Genomic DNA, 25337 nt, shown 5'->3' on the forward strand with positions numbered 1-25337 from the left:
ACCAAGTGTACGACTCAAACCCTTTAATCATGACCACTCTAAAGACACCCAAAGTTGTTGTTCTTTCAAGGGTCCAAGTCTAGGTGCTTTAATTCCTCCCTAGAGCATGCATCCTAGAATAAGGGGCGAGGCAATCATAAACACAAGTTAACATACCAACATACATCAACCAAACCTTAAACAAATTAGGAACAAGAACACTATAAGGACACAACATAATACATATCATGATTATCACCAATCACCCAAAATTTTTGCAAGGCCATATTCTTGTGTGTTTTATTCTCCCCCACTTCGGATCATTTGTCCACCAATGAAGGGTAATACAAGCTCATTCTTGAGTTATAACATTATCACTCATCAAAGAAATCTTCACATAATTGAGGACTAGGTACATAACAAGGATATAGTTCAACATATATCGTGGCCATCATCAATCAACTCTTTCATTTCATTGGTCTTAGGACTCTAACCCATCACTTATCAAACACTTATTCATTTCAATAATAAGGGACTCTAACCCATCAACTCATTAAAGATATTGAGCAACTCAAAGCATTGGAGACTTTACCCCTCCATCTATCATGAACATGGATGAACTCACAGTATTAGAGACCTAAACTCATCACAATAAGAGAACACATAATTTCAAAGCATTAGGGACTTAAAACCCTTTCCTAACAAGACACAATTCAATTCACATATTGGGAATTTTAATCCATTGTCTAACAAATACATACACTTTATGTCCTATTCTTCCTTCTAAGTAGCTTCCTCAGACTTTTAGTTCCTCTATAGAACCTTCACCAAAGCCACTTCTTTTGTTTGCAACTAGCAAACTTTCTGATCCAAGATCCTAACCGGGACCTCCTCATAGGAAAAAGAGATTAATATACCAACATCTTCCGAGGGAACAACCAAGGAAGGATCACCCGCACACTTCCTCTACATAAACACATGGAAAACCTGGTGAATGGAGTACATACTAGAAGGCAACTCCAACTCATAGGCAACATTGCCAACCCTCTTCACAATCAAATAGGGGATAACATACCGGGAACTAAGCTTCTATTTTTTACCAAATCACAGTACTCTCTTCATATAAGACACTTTTAAGAATACTCGATCGCCTATACTAAATTCTAAGTCCCTATGCCTCATATGCCATAGGAATTTTGATGACTTTGAGAGGTTTTCAACCTATCATAAATCACCTTTAGCTCCTCTAAGGATTGGCAAACTAAATCTATGCCAAGTAACTTACCCTCACTAACTTCATACCACCCAATAGGAGATCGATATCTCCTACCATACAATGCTTCAAAAGGTACCATGCCAATTCTAGATTAGAAACTATTATTATAGGCAAACTTAATCAAAGGTAATTGATCACACCAACTATTACCATAATCAATTACATAAGCCTGCAATATATCCTCCAAAGTATGGATAGTTCTCTCCGCCTGACAATTCATTTACTGGTGAAAAGTTGTAAGACACTATAAAATTTCTATACTTAAATCAGTCCTTTATGCTTGTCAAGGGGGTCCCATACATAGAAAAATTCTAGCTAAGTTCTCAGACTTAATTTATTTTTGGCCTTCAAAAGTTGGAAATCTTATTTCGCCACCTTAATGTCATTTAATGGTTTGTATTTATGTTAATTCATGATCAGAGAGGTCAATATGTGTTCCTAGGTAAGTTTTGGATTTTTTGGAACTTGTTTAGACCACGTTTGGTGTCCTAAAATAGTGGACCAACATGATCTTGGAGCGCTGCATCGCCTATCACATTAGTTAACATTGTTGCAGGGACTACTAGTAAAACTACTGAGGCTTGGCGTGACCATGGCGTGATGTATCGGGTATCGTATCAATGGATCAATGCTCCGCGTCACTAATCGCGTCGATGCCCAATTTTTAGTCATTGATTTTCCATGTTTTTAAGGGAAAAAGGGTCAATTTCCCACCCATATATAAGCCTATAACACAAGATTCAACCCTTATTTCACCAAAATATTATTGTTACTCTCAAATACTCACAAGAACAAGTCTAGGGTTTTCATAGGAGCTTCAAATTCAAGAGATTCTACTATTAATTTTCAAGAATTTTCCATCCAAGGTATGTCAAGTGTTCATTCATGGATTCATTTCATCCATGAAGCCCAAGAATCAAGATTTTAAATTATGAATTATGATGTATATGTTGTGGATTGATTATTTTCATGTAGTCATTGTTGTAGGATTCCAAGTTGGAGTCTTTATGTGTTGTTCATGAAACTACGCTAGTATGTGGGTTGAAATTTATGAAATTAAGTTGAATTAGGGAGTCATGTGGTATTAATTTGATATCTTTCCTAAGCCCTAAGTTATGCATACTAGGTGTTTGATAAAATGCCTAAGCAAAAAATACTTGTGCATTATGACTCAATAAAACCTAAATGATGAATTCATGTTACCATTATGTTCAAAATGACTCCTATGCTATTGTTATGCCTTGTAACAAATTAATGTAATGCTCATGGGATTAGGCTTAGGGAATTATGAAATATTTATATGCATTCTTATTCATGTGAAAGCTTGTGGTATACAAATACTTCATGAAAAATCCCCAATGATAGTACTATGAATTATTGACCATGGTTATGTGTTCAAGAAGTGTCATGTCTACTCAGTTTCATGCTATCAAGTCCTGGGGATACTTGTAGCCGACAACTTAGCTGTGTGCCTAGAGCCAGCATCAGTTTCATGATAAATCTCAGTCATTCCATGACAAGTATTATCTTATTCATTTTCAAAACTTAGTAGAATTCAGTCAAATACATGACTCTGGAAAACTCATTAATCTAAGTAATCTTAGTCAGTTATCAGATCTTAATAGTATTTCATTAGTTAACGAAAGTCAATGAACCCAGTCTAGTTTTATTCTATGAATCATGTTCTGTGTCTATTCAGATGGGAGTAGGATGCAGTATTGAGTGAGCCCAAGAATGGGAACTCACCCATTAGTAGAGGGTGTGATTCTTAGAAATAATCCTTGTACTCCAGAACTACATAGTCAGTGTAGGTTAAGACATCAAACCAGCTAGTTGAGGGTAGATGAGGTGGCTTAACCTATTATTTGAGGGTCCCACCATTCTTCTTAGAGTAACTATTAGATGAGGGATTTCTCATAGCTTAACCTTACTAGTGGCGCAGTATTGACACCCTTCCAACTGGGGTTACAGGTTGGACCCCAAATCTATCTAGAAAAGTGGGCATGTTGGTTAGATGAATACTCTCACAGTTTTAGTTACAGAATTAGGACTGTCAGATACATTCACCCAGTTTTAGTAATAGAACTTAGATAGTTCTATAGAACCCAGGAATGTTAGATACAGTCACTCATCTTAGTGTGGAACTCAGCTAGTTCCATCAAAACCTCGATTGTCAGACACAGTCACCCAGTATCATTTATATCAGTTATATCAGTTTTCAGTAACTCATGTTATAAATATTTAGACTCAGTAGTCAGTATTAATCATGAATCTATTCATAGTTACATACTTATGCATGTATTCTCACAATTATGTTATATAGTCAGTTAGCATTTTTCATGTGTATGAACCCTTTCCATTCATACTACCTCACTTGCATACCCGTATATTTAATCGTACTGATGCATCTGTGCTATGGTGTTTTTATGCCATAGGTTCAAAATCACAAGCTCTAAAGTATCAGTAGAATTCCAGTTTCAACAGTCAAAGCCAGCAGTGGGTCCTCATCATTTGAGGATGTTATGATTTGATTATTTCATATCTTTAGTACTTAGTTATTTTCGTAGTTAGAGTTAGTTGGGGACATGTCCCATCAACTCCTTATTCAAATAGTCTAAAGGCTTTCAGACTATAGCATATTATGTTTTATAATACATTTGAACCTTATGGCCTTTCAGCCTTTAATTCTATATTTTTACTTCATATTATGCAGTGCTTAGTTACAGATATTAGTCATGGGTTTGCTGGTGCTCCTTTGGGGTCATGAGCACCGTGTAGCATTTCAGGTACCAGATTCGGGGCGTTACAAACTTGGTATCAGATTCTAAGGTTCAATAGAGTCCTAGGATGTCTGAAATTCGTATCTAGTAGTCTTGTGCATGGGTTTGTTATGCGCCACATTTATGTACAGAAGACTATAAGATATTTTAGGAAGAGTTCCCCTTTTTTCAATATTCATGTCATTCCAGTGAGCATGAGCTCAAGTTTAACTCTCAGTCTAATTTATTTCTCCCTTTCTTCTATAGAACATGCCTCCCAAGAGAATAAATAGAAATCAGTCAACCCCTCAGCCCATCTAAGCAAATCCCTTGGACGAATTTGTTTCTCATGCAGAGTTCAGAGCTTCAGTCACTTCTATTGCTAACTCAGTTGCTACCCAGAATGAATGACTAACTGTCATTCCAGCCAACCCAGTGGCCAACACTACAACAACCAAGATTTGGGACTTCACCTAAATGAATCCACCATCTTTTTTTGGGTTTAAGTCAGATGAGGACCCTCTGGAATTCCTTGATCAGTTTTAGAAGGTTACAAATATCATGGTGGTGTCAGTTGTTGAGAGTGCTGAGCTAGCTGCATATTAGTTCAAGGATGTGGCTCACACATGGTTCAAATAGTGGAAAGCAGAGAGGGCTGGTAATGCAGGGCCTATAGAGTGGGAGGAGTTTGCCACTGCTTTTCTTGATAGATTCTTTCCCTTAGAGCCGAGGGAAGATAAGGTGCTAGAATTTATCAACCTCAGGCAGGGCAACATTATAGTGAAAGAGTATTCTCTTAAGTTTACTCAACTAGCTAGTACGCTCCTCAATATAGTGGCAGACAGTAGGGCTATGATGAGTAAGTATGTTTCTGGGGTGAATAATAGTACGGTTAATGAGTGTAGATCTAAAATGTTGATTAGTGAGATAGACATAGCCATGCTTATGATCCATGCTCAATAGATGGAAGAGCAGAAGATTAAGATGAGAGAGAAGTAGAATAAGAGAGCAAGGACAGTTAGTTTCAACTTTGCTCGGCCTAAGTCAGAGGGTTAAAGTTGTTGTCAATTTCGCCTAAAGTCATCCGTTCTAGATGCTTCCTCAGCCAGTGCTCCAGTGCTGAAATTTAAAGACAGCAACAGAGATAGGGTGCCAGGCTCTAAGTCTCAGGGCAGTGTTAGCAGTTCCTGAACCTATCCTCTTTGTCAGACATATAGTAACACCATCAGGGTACTTGGAGAGCTGGCAGTGATGTTTTCTTTGGATGTGGAAAGTTAGTTCATAGAGTCAGAGATTGTCCTCAGCCAGGTCCTTAAGGTCAGCATAACCATTTCTCAGCTCAGTCCGGTTGCCTGAATCAGCAGGGTACCACTTCAAGCGCTACTAGTAGGAAACACCCAAATAGAATCTACGCTCTTCAGTCTCGATAGGATCAGAAAAATTCTCCTGATATGGTTACTGGTATGTTACAGATCTTTTATTTGCATGTTTACACTTTGCTAGATCTAGGAGCTTCTTTGTATTTTGTTACTCCTTATATAGCAGTTGATTTCGGAGTCATTCCTAAAATTCTAGCAGAGAACTTATCAGTCTCCACCCTAGTGCGTAAAACCATCATAGCCCGACAGGTATATAGAAACTGTCCGATTATGGTATCTCAGAAATTTACTTCAGCAGACTCAGTCAAATTAGTGATGACTAATTTTGATGTCATTCTTAACATAGATTGGCTTCATTCCTACTATGTAACAGTCGATTGTAGAAATAGAATTGTCCAGTTTTAGTTTTTGAATAAACCTATCCTAAAGTGGAGAGGTAGTACTTTAGTTTTCAGAGATCAACTTATTTCCCACCTTCGAGCATGAAAAATGATATCTAAGGGATGTGTCTATCATCTTATTTGAGTTAAGAACTCTAGTTCCAAAATTACTAGTTTTGAATCAGTCCCAGTAGTGAATGAATATTCAGATGTCTTTCTCGAAGATCTTCTAGGAATTCTTCCTGAAAGGGAAATAGACTTTGGTATTGATCTTCTTCTAGATAATCAGCCTATATCTATTCTGCCATATAAAATGGCACCTGTAGAACTCAAAGAATTGAAAGAACAATTGAAGGATCTCCTAGATAAGGGATTCATCAGACCTAGTGTGTCCCTATGGGGCTCACCAGTCTTATTCGTGTGAAAGAAACACGGTTCTGTCAGAATGTGTATTGATTACCGTCAACTCAATAAAGTCATGGTAAAGAACAAGTATCTACTTGCCAGAATTGATGACTTGTTTGACCAACTTCAGGCTGCCAGCTATTTCTCAAAGATTGACTCAGATCAGGCTATCATCAACTCAGAGTAAGAGAATTTGACATTTTGAAAACCGCCTTCTGTACTCGGTATGGTCACTTCAAATTTTTAGTTATGTCCTTAGGTCTTATTCAGTGCCCCAGAATCTTTCATAGAGTTGATGAATTATGTGTTCAAGTAGTACTTGGACATGTTCGTCATAGTCTTTAGAGATGACATCCTTGTTTACTCCCGCAGTGAGCGTGATCATGCAGACCATCTCAGTAGAGTACTGCAGACTCTCAAAAATCATCAATTGTTTACCAAATTTAGTAATTGCAAGTTTTGGATAAGGTCAGTAGCATTCCTTGGTCATATTATTTCTAGTGATGGCATTAGAGTTGATCCTTAAAAAACCAAAGCAGTAAGAAACTGGCCTCTCCCTGTATCTTCATTAAATATCAGGAGGTTCTTGGGTTTGGCTGGCTATTACAGATGGTTTTTTGAGGGATTTTCTTCTATTGCATCCCCTATGTCCAGATTGACTCAGAAGAGAGTCAAGTTTCAGTGGTTAGATCCTTACGAAAAGAGTTTTTAGGAGTTGAAGACTCGACTCATCTCAGCTATAGTTTTTGCTCTTCCAGATGGTATTGATTGGTTTGTAGTATATTGTGATACATCCAGATTAGGTTTGGGTTGTTTCCTCATGCATTATGGTAAGGTCATAGCCTACGCCTCCAGACAGCTTAAATCCCATGAGAAGAATTATCCTACTCATAATCTTGAGTTAGAAGCCATAGTTTATGCCTTAAAGATTTGGAGGCATTACTTGTATGGTGTTCATGTAGATGTGTTCACAGATCATAAGAGCCTCCAGTATGTCTTTTAGCAGAAAGATCTTAACCTCCATCAGAGAAGGTAGTTATAGCTCTTGAAAGATTATGACATAAGTGTCCTTTATCATTCGAGCAAGGCCAATGTAGTGGCTGAAACTCTCAGTAGACTGTCTATGGGTAGTTTTGCTCATGTTAAGGATAGTAAGAAGAAGTTAACTTAGGAATTCCATCAGCTTTCCAGACTAGGTATCCACCTAGTCGATTCAGCAGAAGGTAGTATATAGGTTCAGAACAATTCAGAATTATCTCTAATTTTTAAGGTAAAAGAAAAATAGGATAGAGATCCCAGTATAATCAAGTTGAAAGGATTAGTCAAATATTAGAAAATAAAGGTTTTCTCCCAAGGGGGAGATGTTTTTTTGCGTTGTTAGGGTTGTCTTTGCATGTCAGGTGTAGATGAATTGAGGTAGCGAATTCTTGCAAAAGCGCATAGTGTGTGCTACTCTATTTATCCAGGGGCCACTAAGGTGTACCGTAACTTTTAGGAGATCTATTGATGGAGTGGGATGAAGAGAGATTTTGTAGAGTTTATGGAAAAGTACTCTACATGTCTGCAGGTTAAGATAGAGCATCAGAAGCCTAGTGGGTCCATGCAGGAGTTCAGTATTCTTACTTAGAAGTGGGAAGAAGTGAACATAGACTTTGTGATGGGTTTTCCTCATACTCATCACCAGTATGATTCATTATGGGTCATCGTAGACAGGATGACCGAATCAGCTTATTTTTCCCAGTCTATACCTCTTATTCAGCTGAGGATTATGCCAAACTCTATATTAGGGAGTTGGTCATATTACACGGTGTCCTATTGTCCATTATTTTAGATAGAGGTACCCAGTGCACCTCTCACTTCTGGAAAGCATTCCAAAAGGGTCTTGGTACCCAAGTTCATCTTAGTACAGCCTTTCATCCTCAGATAGATAGTCAAGCAGAAAGGACCATTAAGACTTTAGAGGATATGCTGCTAGCATGTGCAATTGATTTCAAGGGTAGTTGGTATGATCACTTGCCTTTAATTGAGTTTACATACAACAACAGCTATTAGTCCAGCATTCGAATAGCTCCATTCAAAGATCTCTATGGTAGGAGATGTAGATCTCTAATTGGTTGGTGTAAAGTTAGTAAGGCCTTAGTTATAGGGCCTAACTTAGTATTTAATTCCTTAGAAACAGTCCAGCTAATCAGAGAAAGACTCTGGGCTGCTCAGAGCTGATAGAAGTCTTATGCAAATTGTGCAGATAGGATCTTGTGTTCAAGATTGGTGACTATATTTACCTAAAGATATCTACCATTAAGGGAGTGAAGAGATTAGGCAAAAAGGGAAAGCTCAGTCCCGGATATGTCTCTCCCTTCAAAATTCTCAGTCATTTCAGCAAGGTAGCTTATGAGTTCGAATTGCCTTCAGATCTATCCTTAGTCCATCCAGTATTCCATGTCTCTTTGCTCAAGAAGTGCATAAGTGTCCCATCAGTTGTAGTCCCTATAGAGGGCATTGATGTTTAGAATAGCCTCTCTTATGGATAGATTCCAGTCAAAATTCTTGACTACCATACTCGTAGACTGAGGAACAAAAAAGTCCCACTAGTCAAAGTTCATTGGCTAAATTAGTCCATGGAGAAAGATACTTGGGAAGCACAAGCAGATCTAAGTATCCTCACCTCCTTTTTGCTAACTTAGACTAAGCCCAAGGTAATAGTTTCCCTTAATCTTGCTCAGTTATCATGTTCAGTTTCATTACTAACTTGGTATTCAGTTTCATGCTAAGAATTCTATTATAAACTTGGTATCAAATACCATTGCATATTCAGTCATATGTTCATGCATCATGTCAGTCACGTATTCATGGATTAGATATGTATCCTCATTATGAGAAACTCAGCTTATCAGAAATTTCAGTCATCCATTCATGAATCAATTACACATGCATTAGATATGTATGTTCAGTATCATATATTCAGTTTATCAGTTATGAAATTATGTTTCAATTTTTCATGTCATATATATGTTTCAGTTTGTATTTTCCCCATCTCAGTCTGTCTCATTTGAGGATAAATGTTCTCAAGGGAGAGATATTGTAGTATCTCGCAAAATTTCTAAGTTTAAATCATTCCTTTAAGCTTGTCAAGGGGGCCCCATACTTAGAAAAATTCAAGCTAAGTTCCCAGACTTAGTTTATTTTTGTCCTTCAAAAGTTGGTAATCTCATTTTGCCACCTTAATGACCTTTGATGGTCGGTATTTTTGTTAATTCATGATCAGCGAGGTCAATAGGTGTTCCTAAACAAGTTTTAAATTTTTTGAACCTCATTTAGATCACGTTTGGTGTCCTAAAATAGTGGACCAACACCATTTTGGCATGCTGCGTCGCCTATCGCGTTGGTTAACATTGTTGCAGGGACTGCCAGTAAAACTACTGAGGCTTAGCGCAATCATGTAGCGATGCATCGGTATTTCATTGATGCATCGACGCGCCGCGTCGCTTATTGCATCGATGCCCAATTTTCAGTCATTAAATATCCATATTCTTAAGGGAAAAAGGGTCAATTTCCCATCCCTATATAAGACTATAACACGAGATTTAACCCTTTTTTCACCAAAATATTATTGTTACTTTCAAATACTCTCAAGAACAAGTCTAGCGTTTTCATAGGAGCTTCAAATTCAAGAGATTCTACTGTTAGTTTCAAGAATTTTCCATCCAAGGTATGTCAAGTGTTCATTCATGGATTTATTTCATCCATGAAGCCCAAGAAGTCAAATTTTAAATTATGAATTATGATGTTTATGTTGTGGATTGATTATGTTCATGTAGTCATTGTTGTAGGATTCCCAAGTTGGAGTCTTTATGTGTTGTTCATGAAACTACGCTAGTATATTGGTTGAAATTTATGAACTTGAGTTGAATTAGGGAATCATGTGGTATTAATTTGATATCATGCCTAAGATCTAAGTTATGCATACTAGGTGTTTGATAAAATGCCTAAGAAAATAATACTTGTGCATTATGACTCAATAGAACCTAAATGATTAATTCATGTTACCATTATATTCAAAATGACTCCCATGCTATTGTTATGGCTTGTAATAGATTAATGTAATGCTCAGGGGATTAGGTTTAGGGAATTATGACATGTTTATATGCATTCTTATTCATGTGAAATCTTGTGGTATGGAAATACTTCATGAAAAATCCCTAATGATAGTACTATGAATTATTGACCATGGTTATGTGTTCAAGAAGTATCATGTCTTATCAGTTTCATGCTATCGATTCCTAGGGTTACTTGTACTCAACAACTTAGCTGTGTACCTAGAGACAACATTAGTTTCATGATAAATCTCAGTCATGCCATGATTAGTAGTATTCTCAGTCAGTTTTAGAACTCAGTAGAATTCAATCAGTTACATGACACAGGAAAACTCACTAATCTCAGTAATCACAATAATCTCAGTTAGTTATCAGATCTCAATAGTATTCCGTCAGTTAAGGGAACTCAATAAACTCAATCCATTTTAGTTCAATTAATCATGTTTAGTGTCTATTAAGATGAGTGTAGGATTTTTCACTGAGAAAAGCTTAAGGATGGGAACTCACCCGTTAGCAGAGGCTGTGATTCTTAAAAGAAATCCTTGTTCTCCAGAACTACGTAGCCAGCATAAGTTGAGACACCAAACCTGCTAGTTGAGGGTAGATGAGGTGGCATAGCCTATTAGCTTAACCTTTTATTCTAGGGTCTCACCATTATTATTAGAGTACTGATAGACGAGGGATTTCTCACAGCTTGTCCTTACTAGTGGCCCGGTATTGACACCCTTCCAACTGGGGTTATAGGTTGGACCCCAAATCTATTTAGAAAAAAGGGCCATATCAGTTAGATGAATTCTCCTACAGTTTTAGTTATAGAATCAAGACTATCAAATATAGTCACCTAGTCTCAGAAATAGAACTCAAATAGTTCTATAGAACTAAGGACTATCAGATACAGTCACTCAGCTCAGTACGAAACTCAGCTAGTTCTATCAGAACCTAGACTATCATACACAGTCACCCAGTATCATTTATATCAGTTATATCAGTTTGTAGTAACTTCTGTTATCAGTATTCAGAGTTAGTAGTTAGTATTACTCACAAATCCAGTAACATTTACACACTCATGTATGTATTCTCACGATTATGTTATACAGTTAGTTAGTATTTTTTATACATATGAAACCTTTGCATTCAGGCTACCTCACTTGTATACCAGTACATTCAATCGTATTGACGCATTTGCGCTATGGTGTTCTTATACCATATGTTTAGAAGCACGAGCTCCAGAGAATCAGTAGCATTCAAGTTTTAGCAGTCAGAGTCAGCAATGAGTCCTCATCATTCGAGGATGTTATGATTTGATTATTTCATATCTTTAGTAGTTAGTTATTTTAGTAGTTGGAGTTAGTTGGGAAAATGTCCCATCAACACCATATTCAGATAGTTTAGAGGCTTTCAGACTATAACATGTTCATACTTATTTCAGTTGTTTTGATAATGATGTACAACTTTTCCAGAAGTTATGTTTTATCATATATTTGAACCATATGGCCTTTCAGCCTTTAATTTCTCATTTTTATATCGTATTATGCAGTGCTCAGTTACAGATATCAGTCATGGGTTTGCTTGTGGTCTTTTGGGATCATAAGCACCATGTAGAGTTTCGGGCACCAGATTTGGGGCATTACAAAATTTGTACTAATTCTCACTCTAGCACCCAAACCTTTTTGAAATGACTTCCAAAAGTGGGACAAAAATAAAGGACCATACTCTAAGATAATAGACATCAGAGCATCGTGTAACTTTACGATCTCTGCAAGAAATAACTTAGTGTAGTTTTTCGCTGAGAAATTAGTTCTAATGGGCAAGAAATGGGTGGACTTGTTCATTTTATCAATAATGAACCAAATAGAATTACATTATTTCCGATATCTGGGAAGGTGATGTGTGAGTAGATGCTAACACAGTTGAGGCTTTTAACTAAGAATAATTGCAAAGTCTTAAAGCAAATTTTGTCATTTTTGATTGTTTTCTCTTTGATATTGCAGTAAAAGTTAAGATGCAAGAGAACCAACAATAATGAAAGTAAAAGAGTTGATTTCTGACCAAGAAGAGAGAGAAGTATAGCTGACAACTTGTCTGATAAGTTGTCAGTCTTGTGATAAACCGTCAAAGTTGCCGTCAGCCTTAGTCAGAGAATGAGATTCAGCTGGAAGAAGTGACGACAACTGTGATAGGCCATCAGAGTTGTGATAAGATGCTAGTCTTAGGAAGTGTTTGAGAACTTGAAGTGAAGAAGCAACGACAATTCAGATAAGTTGTCACATGTCTGATAAGCTGTCACGATTCATCATCAACTGAAGACAGGACTTGTTCAAATATGAAGAGGAGCTGATGACATTCTTGATAAGGCATCAGGCTCCTGATAAGCTGTCACACACATCGTCATCTGTCCTTGAAAATACTGTGATATGTTATTTTGTTTCCATAATTAGGATGAAGTATTTAAAGCATATGTTAGGGTTTTCTAATAATAAGGGGTAGAACATCTTGAACTTATTCAAAAAAGAAAAGACACCTCTTTTTGGGGCTCTAAACTTAGAATTCAATTTTTAATTTTTTGATTTAGTTATGGGATATTCTTCTTGAATTTGGGAAGAGAATTAATTTCTGACTACATCTTTTGTAAGTTTAATCACTTTGAATTATGAATTCAGTTATTGTTATCATTTTCTCTTTCGTATGGAACTAAAACCCACAACTAGGGTTTTAGGACCTATGATTACTCATATATTATCTTAATAGTTGGTTAGGGTTGGAGTGATTATGGAAATATCTTGATAATTTTTTTGTATTAATTATTTTCTGTTAGTTGCATACAATAGATCTCACCTTATGTTGATTTGCTCGAATTGAGAAATAAACTAAAGTTAGTGAATTATCAACGAGGATTTGAGAAGGTTAAGTTCCCATCTAATGATTAATGTTGTAACAAGATTGATCAACTTGAGATAAATTCAGTATGAATAGAATGATTTCCTAAGTTAGAGAGAATTAGGAAGTTCAACATCTAAGTAAGTTGAGAAACACTTAGATGGACTGTCAAAACTGATAAGTTGGTGTTTCCCAAAAGTCATGAGAATCTAGTACTACAACTATTATTTAATGAGGGGTTAATAATCATAGTGATCATAACCCTAGTTTCTCTTTATCATTGATTTGAACCATTAAAATTTTAGCTTTGAGTTCTGAAGTAAGTCAAAACTTTAATTATTGTTTGATTGATAAAACCCCCTATTTTTTCTTTTTGTAACATTTATTTAAATTCAACTTGTAGTTATAGTTTCAAATTAGTTTAATCGTAACCCACATTGTTCCTCATAGGTTCGATCCCGACTCTAAAGTTGGATAAATATATTGACGACGACCGCCTTGCACTAAATTAACGTGTAAGTTGAGCGTTATCAAAAATGGTGCCGTCGCTGGGGAACAATTTGGTGTATTGAGTTGGTTTGGAATTTTAGCCTACTTGCTTGAATTCGAACTTGTAAATATTTGTTTTTTGTTTTCTTTTATTTCTTGTGTTAGGTAGATTTTTATTTTAGTTTACTTATTACTTTGGAATCGTGGAATGAACATGAGCTTGATGTTTGGAAATCTTATCTTGATGATCCATGTCCATATTGTGATGGACCTCACTTTTGGAAAGATTGTAGATATGCTCCTGCAAGAGAGATACCAGGAGTATGATGGTTCTTTATCTGGTGGTCAAGATGGACGTTGGAGTGATTGCCCAAATGCCCCTCCCCCTATTGTGCTAACCCAAATTCTAGTTCTTCTAATGAGTTTGATAGGTCTTATAGCCAAGAAAAGGAAGAGTGAAACACCGGTAAGAGTGCCATTGAAGTTATGTTTCAATGAATATTGAATATCCAGAAAGAAACATATGATATTGTATGTGATATATGTCAAGACATAAAGCCAATCATTTATGAGGAGATAGATATAGAGGTTAATCATTCAAAGCATTCTTCTATATTATATTTAGATGATATCTTATCTGGGAATCATTTTAAATAAATGAAGAGTGTGAAGATGAGGAGAAAGAACCTTATATTGATGTTTATCTTGATGATGAGCAACCCTCAGTGATTTCCCAACCAATTAAAAAACAATAAGAGATGATGCCAAGATTGAGGAAATGGTGCTAGAGGAAAAAAAAGAAACCAAGCCAATCTCTTATAAAGACTCTAGCCCATTTTAGGGTGGAGAGGTCGAGAAGGATGCAACTCCAAAATTAGGAAGAAGACCTCACTTGAATCACTTTTCAACATTATGCTTGGTGGATGTGATGAAAGTCGAATCACCCAAGCAAATGATGAATTTTGGAAATGAGGAGGAAAATTCCTACATTTTTGAGTTTGTCATGCCGAAAGGGTATAATACAACCCCAATCTTGAAGGCCAAGAAGCTTAAAGATAGATTTCCATTTAGTGGCTTTTTAAGATTCTCACTGTTACCAAATGAGGCCACATGAAAGTTCAGTGCAAAATTGGGCAAGCGGTTCAACTCTTCGAAATGGCATGATAGAACTTTCCTTACCATACTCTGACATTTTCCCAAAAAACCTAAAAGATGTAAAGATCAAAATATGGGCCGACGATTCAAATCGTCTAAGTGGATGGATAAATAATGAAGCACTTTTAAGATATCTTGATTAATTATGAGTAGTCAATATAACCTCGTCGTGCCGTGATATTAAATCAGGCACTACTTGGGAGGAAACCCAAGGTATTTTGTTGTTTGTATTCGTATTATATGATTGTCATCAGATCTTCGTACCCATGGTGCCACAGGTATGTTTCTAACTCGCTTGTTTTGGTTTGATGCATTAGGGACATTCCATGATTTTAAGTTGAGGGTGGGGATACTTGTGGGTGTTAATGTCCTTTTGGAGTTTTTGTTGCCGTGCCTCTTTTCCCCGGAGTCTTGTTCCTAGTAGAGCTGACATATTTAGGTGTATTATGATTTGTTGTAAAATGTTGTAGTTGACTAGGAGAAATACAAGTACCTTAGGCAGTTAACATATTTTTGTTAAATTTTGGAAACCTCTCCAGTGGTTGATTTTATAACTGTGTGATATGCATTTATGTGTGACCACTTTGCATCTTCTTATGGCATTAGCACAAGTGACATGATAACCATTGCTAAACAATTGCATGAACCAAATAGGTATCAACTTGTGATTTACCTTTGTGCCATGTGTATGTGAGATACTACCTAGTTTTCGTTGTGTGTTAAATTCAGAACTTGCCCAGTTGGTCTCGCCTTGGTTGTAGGATAGCGCTTAGGAGAGGATCATAGGCCATTGTTGATATTAATCAACTTTTAGCCTAAATGACCTTCTACATGTGAATAATATTCCTTGATCCTGATTTTGAGACTGAATGCCTATCCTTTTTACTATACCTATCACCTTCCCATTTGTATCACAATAAACCTGTTTTGGCCCTAGTTCTCCTTGGACATTGTGCACTTTGACTTAGGCCAATAGCCTAAGTTTAGAGTAGATATCATAGGGGTGCGTGATGTAAAGTGAGTATGAAGAAGGGTAAAAAATATGCAAGGCTGGGTGTGGTAGAAAAAGAATGAGAAAAGAAAAGTTATGAAAAAAAGAAAATAAATGAATAAAAACTGTACCCAGCTTGAATGTGCTTTAATCAAGAAAGGGAGAAATAAAGAAAAAGGTTGATAAGTGAGACCCCAAAAATAGTGTAGTGCCAAGGAGGCTTATTTACTTTAAATATCGTTGTGTATCATACCTGCCCTAAGCCTACATTACAAGATGAAGAAAAGTCCAATAGTGATCCTAACTTAACTATCAGAAAGCTTCGGTAATGAGAATAAGGGCAAGCTTATGGTATTTGGCATACATTGACTGGAACTGCTTTCTGAGAGTGAGTGTGTCTTGACCATCCCTGCATTGACATACTTGAGTTCACATATGAATGAAGAGGGACCTCTTTGTTGTAAGGGCACACTGGTTACGTTGCTAGTTACTAACTTGTTTGGATAGTGTAATCTTGTTGCTGAATTGATGCCATATCTTGATTCCTATTTATCGCATTATTGTTCTTCAATAATATGCACAGTTTTTTTTTTTTAAATTAATTGACCTTAGAGATGGTGAAGATGTTTTGAGACAATATGGATGGTTGATTGCCGAATGTACTTTGTATCCTCTTGGTTGTGTTTTAGTTTCTTGAGGACAAGCAATAATTTTAAGTTGAGGGTGTTGATGTGTGAGCAGATGCTAACACATTTGAGGCTTTTAATTGAGAATAATTGCAAAGTCTTAAGCAACTTTTGTTGTTTTTGATTGTTTTCTCTTTGATATTGTACTAAAAGTCAAGATGCAAGAGAACCAGTAATAATGGAAGTAAAAGAGTTTATTTTTGAGCAAGTAGAAAGGCAAGTATAGCTGGCGACTTGTCTGATAAGTCGTCATCCTTGTGATAAGCTATTAGAGTTGCCGTCAGCCTTAGACAGAGAATAAGATTCAGCTGGAAGAAGTGATGACAACCTATGATAGGCTGTCAGAGTTGTGATAAGCCATCAGGCTTAGGTAGTGATTGAGAACTTGAGGTAAAGAAGCGACGACAATTCTGATAAGTCATCACATGTCTGATAAGCTATCAGGCTTCATCGTCAGCTGAAGACAGAACTTGTTTAAATGTGAAGAAGAGCTGACGACATTCTTGATAAGGCATCAGACTCCTGATAAGCCGTCACATACGTCGCTGTTTGTCTAAAAAATACTGTGATCTGTGATTTTGTTTCCATAATTAGAAGGAAGCATTTAAAGCATATGTTAGGGTTTTCAAATAATAAGGGGCGGAACATCTTGAACTTATTTAAAAAAGAAAAGACACCTCTTTTTAGGGCTCTAAACTTAGAATGCAATTTTCAATTCTTTGATTTAGTTGTGGGATATTCTTCTTGAATTTGGGAAGAGAATCAATTTCTGACTACATCTTTTGTAAGTTTAATCACGTTGAATTATGAATTCAGTTATTGTTATCGCTTTCTCTTTCGTGTGGAACTAAAACCCATATCTAGGGTTTGGGATCTATGATTACTCCTGTATTGTCTTAATAGTTGGTTAGGGTTCGAGTGATTGTGGGAACATTTTGATAATTATTTTGTATTAATTATTTTCTGGTGGTTGCAAATAATAGATCTTGCCTTATGTTGATTTGCTCGAATTGAGAAATAAACTAAAGGTAGTGAATTATGAACGAGGATTTGGGAATATTAAGTTCCCATCTAATTATTAATGCTGTAACAAGATTTATCAACTTGAGATAAACTCAGTATGAATAGAATGATTTCCTAAGTTTGAGAGAATTAGGGAGTTCAATATCTAAGTAGGTTGAGAAACACTTAGATGGACTGTCGAAACTAATAATTTGGTGTTCCCACAAGTCATGAGAATCCAGTACTACAACTATTATTCAATGAGGGGTTAATAATCATAGTGATCATAACCCTTGTTTCTCTTTATTATTGATTTGAACCATTGAAATTTTAGCTTTGAGTTCTGAAGAAAGTCAAAACTTTAATTATTGTTTGATTGATAAAACCCCCCATTTTATCTTTTCACAACATTTGTTTAAATTCAACTTATAGCTATATTTTCAAATTAGTTTAATCGGCACTCACAATGTTCCTTGTGGATTTAACCCCGACTCCAAAGTTGGGTAAATATATTGACGATGACTGCCTTGCACTAAATTGACGTGTAAGTTGAGAGTTATTAGAAGGCCAGTAAAAAATACTTATTAATCGCTTCCCACTTCCACTTGGGCAACACAACCTCTTGGTATAGGCCACCGGGACTTAAGTGCTCAACCTTTACTTGTTGACACACCATACACTTAGCCACATGGCTAGCAACATCATGCTTCATATTATTCCACAGATAGAACTCTTTAAGGTCATGATACATCTTGGTAGAACAGGGATGAATAACATAACGGGCTCCATGAGCCTCGGCCATGACCCTCTCCCTCAATCTATCGACGCCGGGAATGTATAGCCTACCTTAGTACCTAAAGATGCCATCACCACCAATCACAAAGTCCACAAACTTATGTTAACTTGTATTACTCTTGATATTCATAAATTTGGGGTACAAGACTTGCTTTTCCTTTATCTCTACAACAAGAGACAATTGATTTACTAGATGCACAAACACACCACCATCCTCGGAGTCTGCAAGTCTAACTCTAAAATTTTCCAAACGGTTAATGTCCTTTACCAATTCCCACTTATCCTCATCAACATGGGCCAAACTTCCCATAGACAATCAACTAAGAGAGCTGGCAAATACATTTGCCTTAGCGGGATGGTAATGAAGATTCATATCGTAGCTTTTCAATAGCTGAAGCCACCTTCTCTGTCGGAGATTGAACTCCTTCTAAGAAAATACTTATTGGAGGATCTTATGATAATAGAAAATATCATCATGAATGCCATAGAGATAATACCACCAAATTTTCAAAGCTTAGAACATGGATAAAAATTCTAAGTTATAGGTGGGGTAGTTTTTTCCGTGAACTTTCAATTGCCAAGAAGAATAGGCTACCACCCTACCATGTTTCATCAACACACAAGCAAGACCGAGATGAGAAGTATCACAATAAACCACAAAACCATCACTACCCTCGGTCAAGGTCATAACCAAATACTAAGTCAATTAATGTTTCAACTTCTCGAAACTACCCTCAAAAGCATCTGACCACAAAAACTTGACCTTTTTCTAGGTCAATTTGGTCAATGGGGTAGCTATAGTTGAAAAACTCTCCACAAACCTCCTATAATAACTGGATAGACCCAAGAAGCTCTGAATATTAGTTGGAGTCATAGGTCTAGGCCATGATCCCTTCACTAGAGATGGCATGACTAAGAAAAGCTACGCCTTTCAATGAAAACTCGTACTTGGAGAACTTGGCATAAAAATAATGATACTGTATTTGAAATACGGTACAGAGGTGATTTACATGATTCACCTCACTCTTAGAATACACTAAGATATCATCAATGAAGACAATGAAAAATATGTCCAAGAATAGATGGAAGACCCTATTCATTAAATCCATGAATGCCACCGAGTCATTGGTCAACTCAAAGGACATGACAAGAAATTCATAGTGACCATATCGGATTCTAAAGGTAGTCTTAGGGATATCCGCATCCCTAATTTTAAGTTGATGATAACCCGATCTAAGATCAATCTTAGAAAAATACCTCACACCCTGAAGTTAATAAAACAAATTAGTGATCCTAGAAAGAGGATATTTGTTCTTTACAGTCACCTTTGTCAACTGATGATAATCAATGTACATATGAAGGAAACCATCCTTCTTACGCATAAACAACACGGGAGCACCCCAAGGAGACACACTACGCTGAATAAAACCCTTATCTAAGAGGTCTTTCAATTGCTCCTTACGTTATTTCAACTCTATCAGAGCCATTCTATAAGGAGGGATAGAGATTGGACGAATGTCTCGGACAAGCTCAATCCAAAATCAATTTCCCTATCATGAGGAAAACTAGGAAGATCACTGAGAAACACCTCAGGAAACTTATTTGCCATGGGAACGGACTCTAGAGAAGTCTCTTCCAAGTTAGAATCTTTAACTCGGACCAAATGATACAAAGAACCCTTTAAAATCAATTTCCGAGCCTTGTGATAAGAAATAAACCTACCCTTAGGCACTAAAGGACCACCTTCCCATACAATGACTGACTCATTAGGGAATTTAAACATGACCCTATGGGCCAAAAATCTAAGAAAGCATAACAAGAGCGCAACCAGTCCATTCCCAAGATGACATCAAAATCAACCATGTCAAATTTTATTAGGTCAACAAGAGTATCTCTATTACTAATAGCATCACACACCCCTATAGACCCTTTTAAGAATAACAGGGTTTCCAACTAGGGTAGAAATAGAAAAAGGAACTAATACAATCAGGGACCACAATCAAAGTGTGTAGCCACATATGGGGTCACATAAGAAATGGTAGACCCTAGATCAAGAAAGAAATACACATCATGAGAGAAAAGTCTCAACATACCTGTGACAACATCAGGAGATATCTCAAAATCCTGGCGAGTAGTAAGTGGATACAAGCGGTTCTGGCTAGTTCCATTGCCAGTGCCAGAAACAAAAGCAGCAATCGACATAACACTCTTTAGTGTGGGAGTAGAGGGAGTAGCAACAGAGGCTCTGTTGGCACAAGCTGCTCGAATAGGGAACTACGTTGTACGTTCCTAAGTTGACCATAATGAAAAATTTGCCTTTCTTTTTCTCACACTCACCATAATGACTCTAGCCACAGAATCTGCAAAGAGGAAGGGTGGAGCCGACTATGCACCACTAGTCTGAAATTAGACACCATGTGGACGAAACCCACTACTGAACCTAGATCGACGACCACCTAAGAACTTCAGGTAAGGAGAGCAAACATTAGCCGAGGAGAATGGCCAAACTCCCCTACTTATTTTGTGGCCACTTGCCACTATTTCTACTACTAACCTTAGAAGGCCTAAACTTCCTTCCTTGATTCTTACTAAGATCAACTTAATTCTTCTTCTTATCTTCAACTTGTTGCATATATACAACTAATATAGAAATATCCACGTTATCAATCAACAAGTCCACCTTGATTTTGAGAACTAACTCATAGGACAATCCTGAGACAAACTTACATATTTTAGCCCTCATGCTAGAAACCATCTCGGAAGCATACCTTGATAATTGGTTGAATTTCAAGGCATATTCTTGAACGGATATCCTCCTTTGCTTCAAGTTCACAAACTCTTCCACCTTGTCTTCCATCAACTCTTGAGGAAAGAAGTGGTAAAGGAAAGCCTTAGAGAAATCTACCAAAGAAGATAGACTAGTATCAATACCCTAGAAAACTCCCACCCTTCGTATCACAGGTACACTCTCGATTTTTTGAAGCATGCATGATTTGGAAGATCTTTTCCATTTCATCAATGAATCCTTGAGGATCTTTCTCAACCTTTGTACCGAAGAACAAAAGAAGGCTCAACCTCATAAATTGGCCAATTCTCGTGGCCTCAGAAGAAATGGTAGCACCACGCTTCGATTGAGAGGCTACCAATTGAGTAAAGAGGTTGATAGAGTGATGAAACTACACATTAGTATTATCTCTTTGAGAATAATAAGGAGGAATACCACTCTCATAAGTAGGGTTAGTGGGTATAACCTCACGAGAATGGCTAGATGCCGCAGCCCTAGCCTGGGTCTAAACTCCAGACATTGGATGAGCTTCATCCAAAGAACCCTCAGTAGTGTTTGATTGAGTCTCAGATCTCCTTTGAGGCATGATCTGAAAGATAGAAAACTGAATCGGAGGAATTCAAGACCTTAGAATTTATAGCTTGATATTGAAACATAAGAAAGGGAAACATTTCCTAAAATGTCTCAAAGATTCCCTTTTATAAGTGTGGTGCACTTCACACCCATAAAAGTGAATTTAATTGACACAATATTGTGAACACACAACTGACCATGAACCTAGGATTTGATACAAAATTGACATGTCCTGAACTTTAGGCTATGTCTTATGGGCACCTTAAGCACACATATACCAAAGGTTACCTCATAACCCAACCAAAATGCCTCTTCACATCATAGGAGTCGAAGGAATTCTAATTCACAAGTTAAAATCGCGTAATAATATCATAAGTCAACATTAGATTCATTATAACAACTACTCCTACCCAAGTTCACAGTTGTTCACAATACCTCTATACAAAACCAAAGTTAATAAATATATATGTTGGGACAAGTCCTGACTATACCCAAACTAAGTCATAAGAGGATAAGACTAAGAGATAAATGTCTTCCAGATGTAAGAAAGCTCACCCTTTTAAGTCAATGCACAAATAGCTTGATTATCTAATCACTGTGTAGGGAGAGAAGAAGATGCTCCAGCACCTAGTCGCATTGGGACATAGCATTCAGAGATGCTTAATGGTTAGAGCGCTAGCATCTAACTCAAGGATAAGTGATAAGATACATCATCAGTAAACAACAATTTAATATAAATATATAGATCACAGTATAAGACATTCATACACTTATCCATACATTAAGATATAGCCCATTCTAGTCAAGATATCAAGGTTCGTCACCATTCTCAAGTATTCATTCATTAGATGCAAAAGGAAGGACTACCACCTTCCATGCTTATAGATTCATCATGCTTGATACACCAGGTATTTTTGCCATATTCGCATTATCATTATACTGGGGACTTTACCTATGTACACACATTTATTATGCTAAGTGATTTAGCTATACACCACCATTCAAACAAGGGACTTTAGCCATACACATTTATCATTCAAACAAGGTAATTTAGCCACATACATTAATAATTCAAACAAAGGACTTTAGCCATACACATTTATCTAGGAAGGGACTCCAACCTCATGACCGTTTGTTAGAAAAGAGACTCTAGCCACATGACTTATTTGGACTTTACCACAAGCCCCTTCATGAGGCGAGGTACTTTAACCTCAAGAGCTCTTCTTAAACAATGAGATTTAAATTTTATACACAATGGGAGAGGGAGTTTAACTTCAAGCCATATCATGGGGCAAGGGAATTTGACCTCAAGACATCACATAAGGCAAGGGACTTTGATCTCAAGCTATCTTAACAATCATTAGTTGACATTTGGGACTTTACCCTCTTGTCTATACATCAATACATATTTAATACAACATTTAGGGACTTTATCCATTTAGCCAATTCAATACTATATAAGACCTCATGGTCATTATGGGAGCCTTCATTGCTCAACCATCTCAATAGGCCAATGCCTTCTTTTAATTCATCATGCCATTCTTTTTACAGTCCTCAAGACCTTCACATTTTAGTAGCATTCTCATACTACACTTTATTTCTATATACTATTCAAGTTCATCTTTATATTATGGGACTTCAACTCCATATTGGTCATTTAGTAAAATAAGGTTATCATCACATCTTACATGACTCACCATACTATTATTATAATATTTATTACATATTCATACTCATTGGGACATTGCCCTGGCTCAACACATCATCAATAATTGACTAGACAATTCACTTAGATATTTTCACAAACACCTTTTGTGCATACTTATAGAAAGGTCATTTTCTATGTAGATATTATCAAGACTAGGGTTACTCAAGAGCTTCATATTAAACAAAATACAGAAAGAATTCACATATGCAATCTACCATTAATACTATGTATCAACACAAGTATAAACAAAAATCATCAATTTTCATTGCTAGGTAGCAAAACCCTTTTTCATTTGATTCAAAACCACCATGTTAACTTATTAATTAAAGTGTGAAATACATGGATTTGGAGTTGTTTAAAGAGGGGAAGAGATACTTGCCTTAAATAACTTGAATCACCAATAAACATGACCTCTTCCTTGACACTAGATGAACACCTCCAAGCCCTAGCCTCAAATATTGCTTCAAGATCATTTAAAGTGTTTAGGATATTTAAGTCTTGTAAAATGAAGACTTAGGAGGATGAAATGCCTTATATAGTGAGAGGGTTTAGGATTTTTGGCATGGGAAATGACCAAAAGGTCCTTGATCAAAATCTAGAAAGTCTACATGTGCAGGGGTATGACTCTCCCTTATGGTTCGCATAGAAATCGTGACCTAGGGTATGTGTGGTACACCCTAACTCATACCCTAGGCTTCTCCTGGGTCAACCACACTAGTTAGAGTATGACTAGACACCCTTGAGTTGTATCTAAAGGGTACTACTCAAGACCTAACTTATACAGACCACCAGTAACAAAAATAGTCCACTTAGTTTGTTGCCTCTCTCTTCACGGTTGAGTTGCATACGGCTCGTATGCATTGGTTACGATTGAGAGAAGGTCAAGTCATATAGAAACCAGTATATGACCTTAGAATTCTATCTAGTATATAAAAGGAAAGAGGGAGGAGGCTATGAGTCGTGACTAAGGGTACGACTCAAGCCCTTCAATCCTGACCACTCTAGAGACACCCAAAGTTGTTATTCTTTCAAGGGTCCAAGTCTTGGCACTTTAATTATCCCTACCTTGGACCATGCATCCTCGAATGAGGGGCTAAGAAAGCATAAACTCAAGTTCACAAACCAATATGCATCAACCAACCCTTGCACAAGTTAGGAACAAGCACACCACAAGGACACAACACAACACATATCATGATTATCACCAGTGACCCAAAATTTTTGCAAGGCCACATTCTTAGGAGTTTTAACATAACTATGAATAAGTATATGTACATAGATATACATACATACTTATATATATATATATGTATTTATAATAGCCATACATAGGGCATAGCCAGACTCAAATGGATAGATGTGCACTTTGGCATATCAATATAATCATCCTCCAGCCTTTCCAGATATCAATATATCATCATCATAATCCTCCGACCTTGTCAGGTATCAACATATAATGATAATCATCTTTTGGACTTGCTGGGTATTAATATATCATCATATTATCCTCTGACATTGTCGGGTATCAATATATCATCATAATCATCCTCTTGCTTTGTAGGGTATCAATATATCATCATAATCATAATATACAGACTTTAAGCATAATGATTATGTAATTAAACATAATGATTTCAAGCATAATTAATAGTATAACTTCCCATAGAATCTATAAGCTTGACTTCTAACATAATTTATGTTATAATTGCTAATATCATTAATAGGGATATTCTCTAGAATGGTTACTACCATAATTTCTTGACATGATCATAATCATAAGAAATATCAAGAGTAATAACTTATTACTAGTACATTCAATGGCTTATCATTATCATAAAAGATAGTTTATCATTTGAATCATTGATAGTTATCAAAGAATGATTTAAAGCATATTCATAGAGAATCCATAGCATATGCAATCACTTACCATAACATGATCCATATCTCATCCTAGGATAGCCAATAATATAATCAATTTGTCCATGAATCATTACTCCTAATGTC

At 36.5% G+C, this 25337-nt stretch overlaps 1 pseudogene; it reads right to left on the reverse strand.

Annotated features, from left to right (window-relative positions):
- LOC107871844 overlaps window positions 1–20469 on the reverse strand; it is a 57935-nt pseudogene extending 37466 nt beyond the window's left edge.
- Window positions 20470–25337: the final 4868 nt, after the last annotated feature.

Source organism: Capsicum annuum, chromosome 5, assembly GCF_002878395.1.
Source record: "Capsicum annuum cultivar UCD-10X-F1 chromosome 5, UCD10Xv1.1, whole genome shotgun sequence".
NCBI classification, from domain to species: domain Eukaryota; kingdom Viridiplantae; phylum Streptophyta; class Magnoliopsida; order Solanales; family Solanaceae; genus Capsicum; species Capsicum annuum.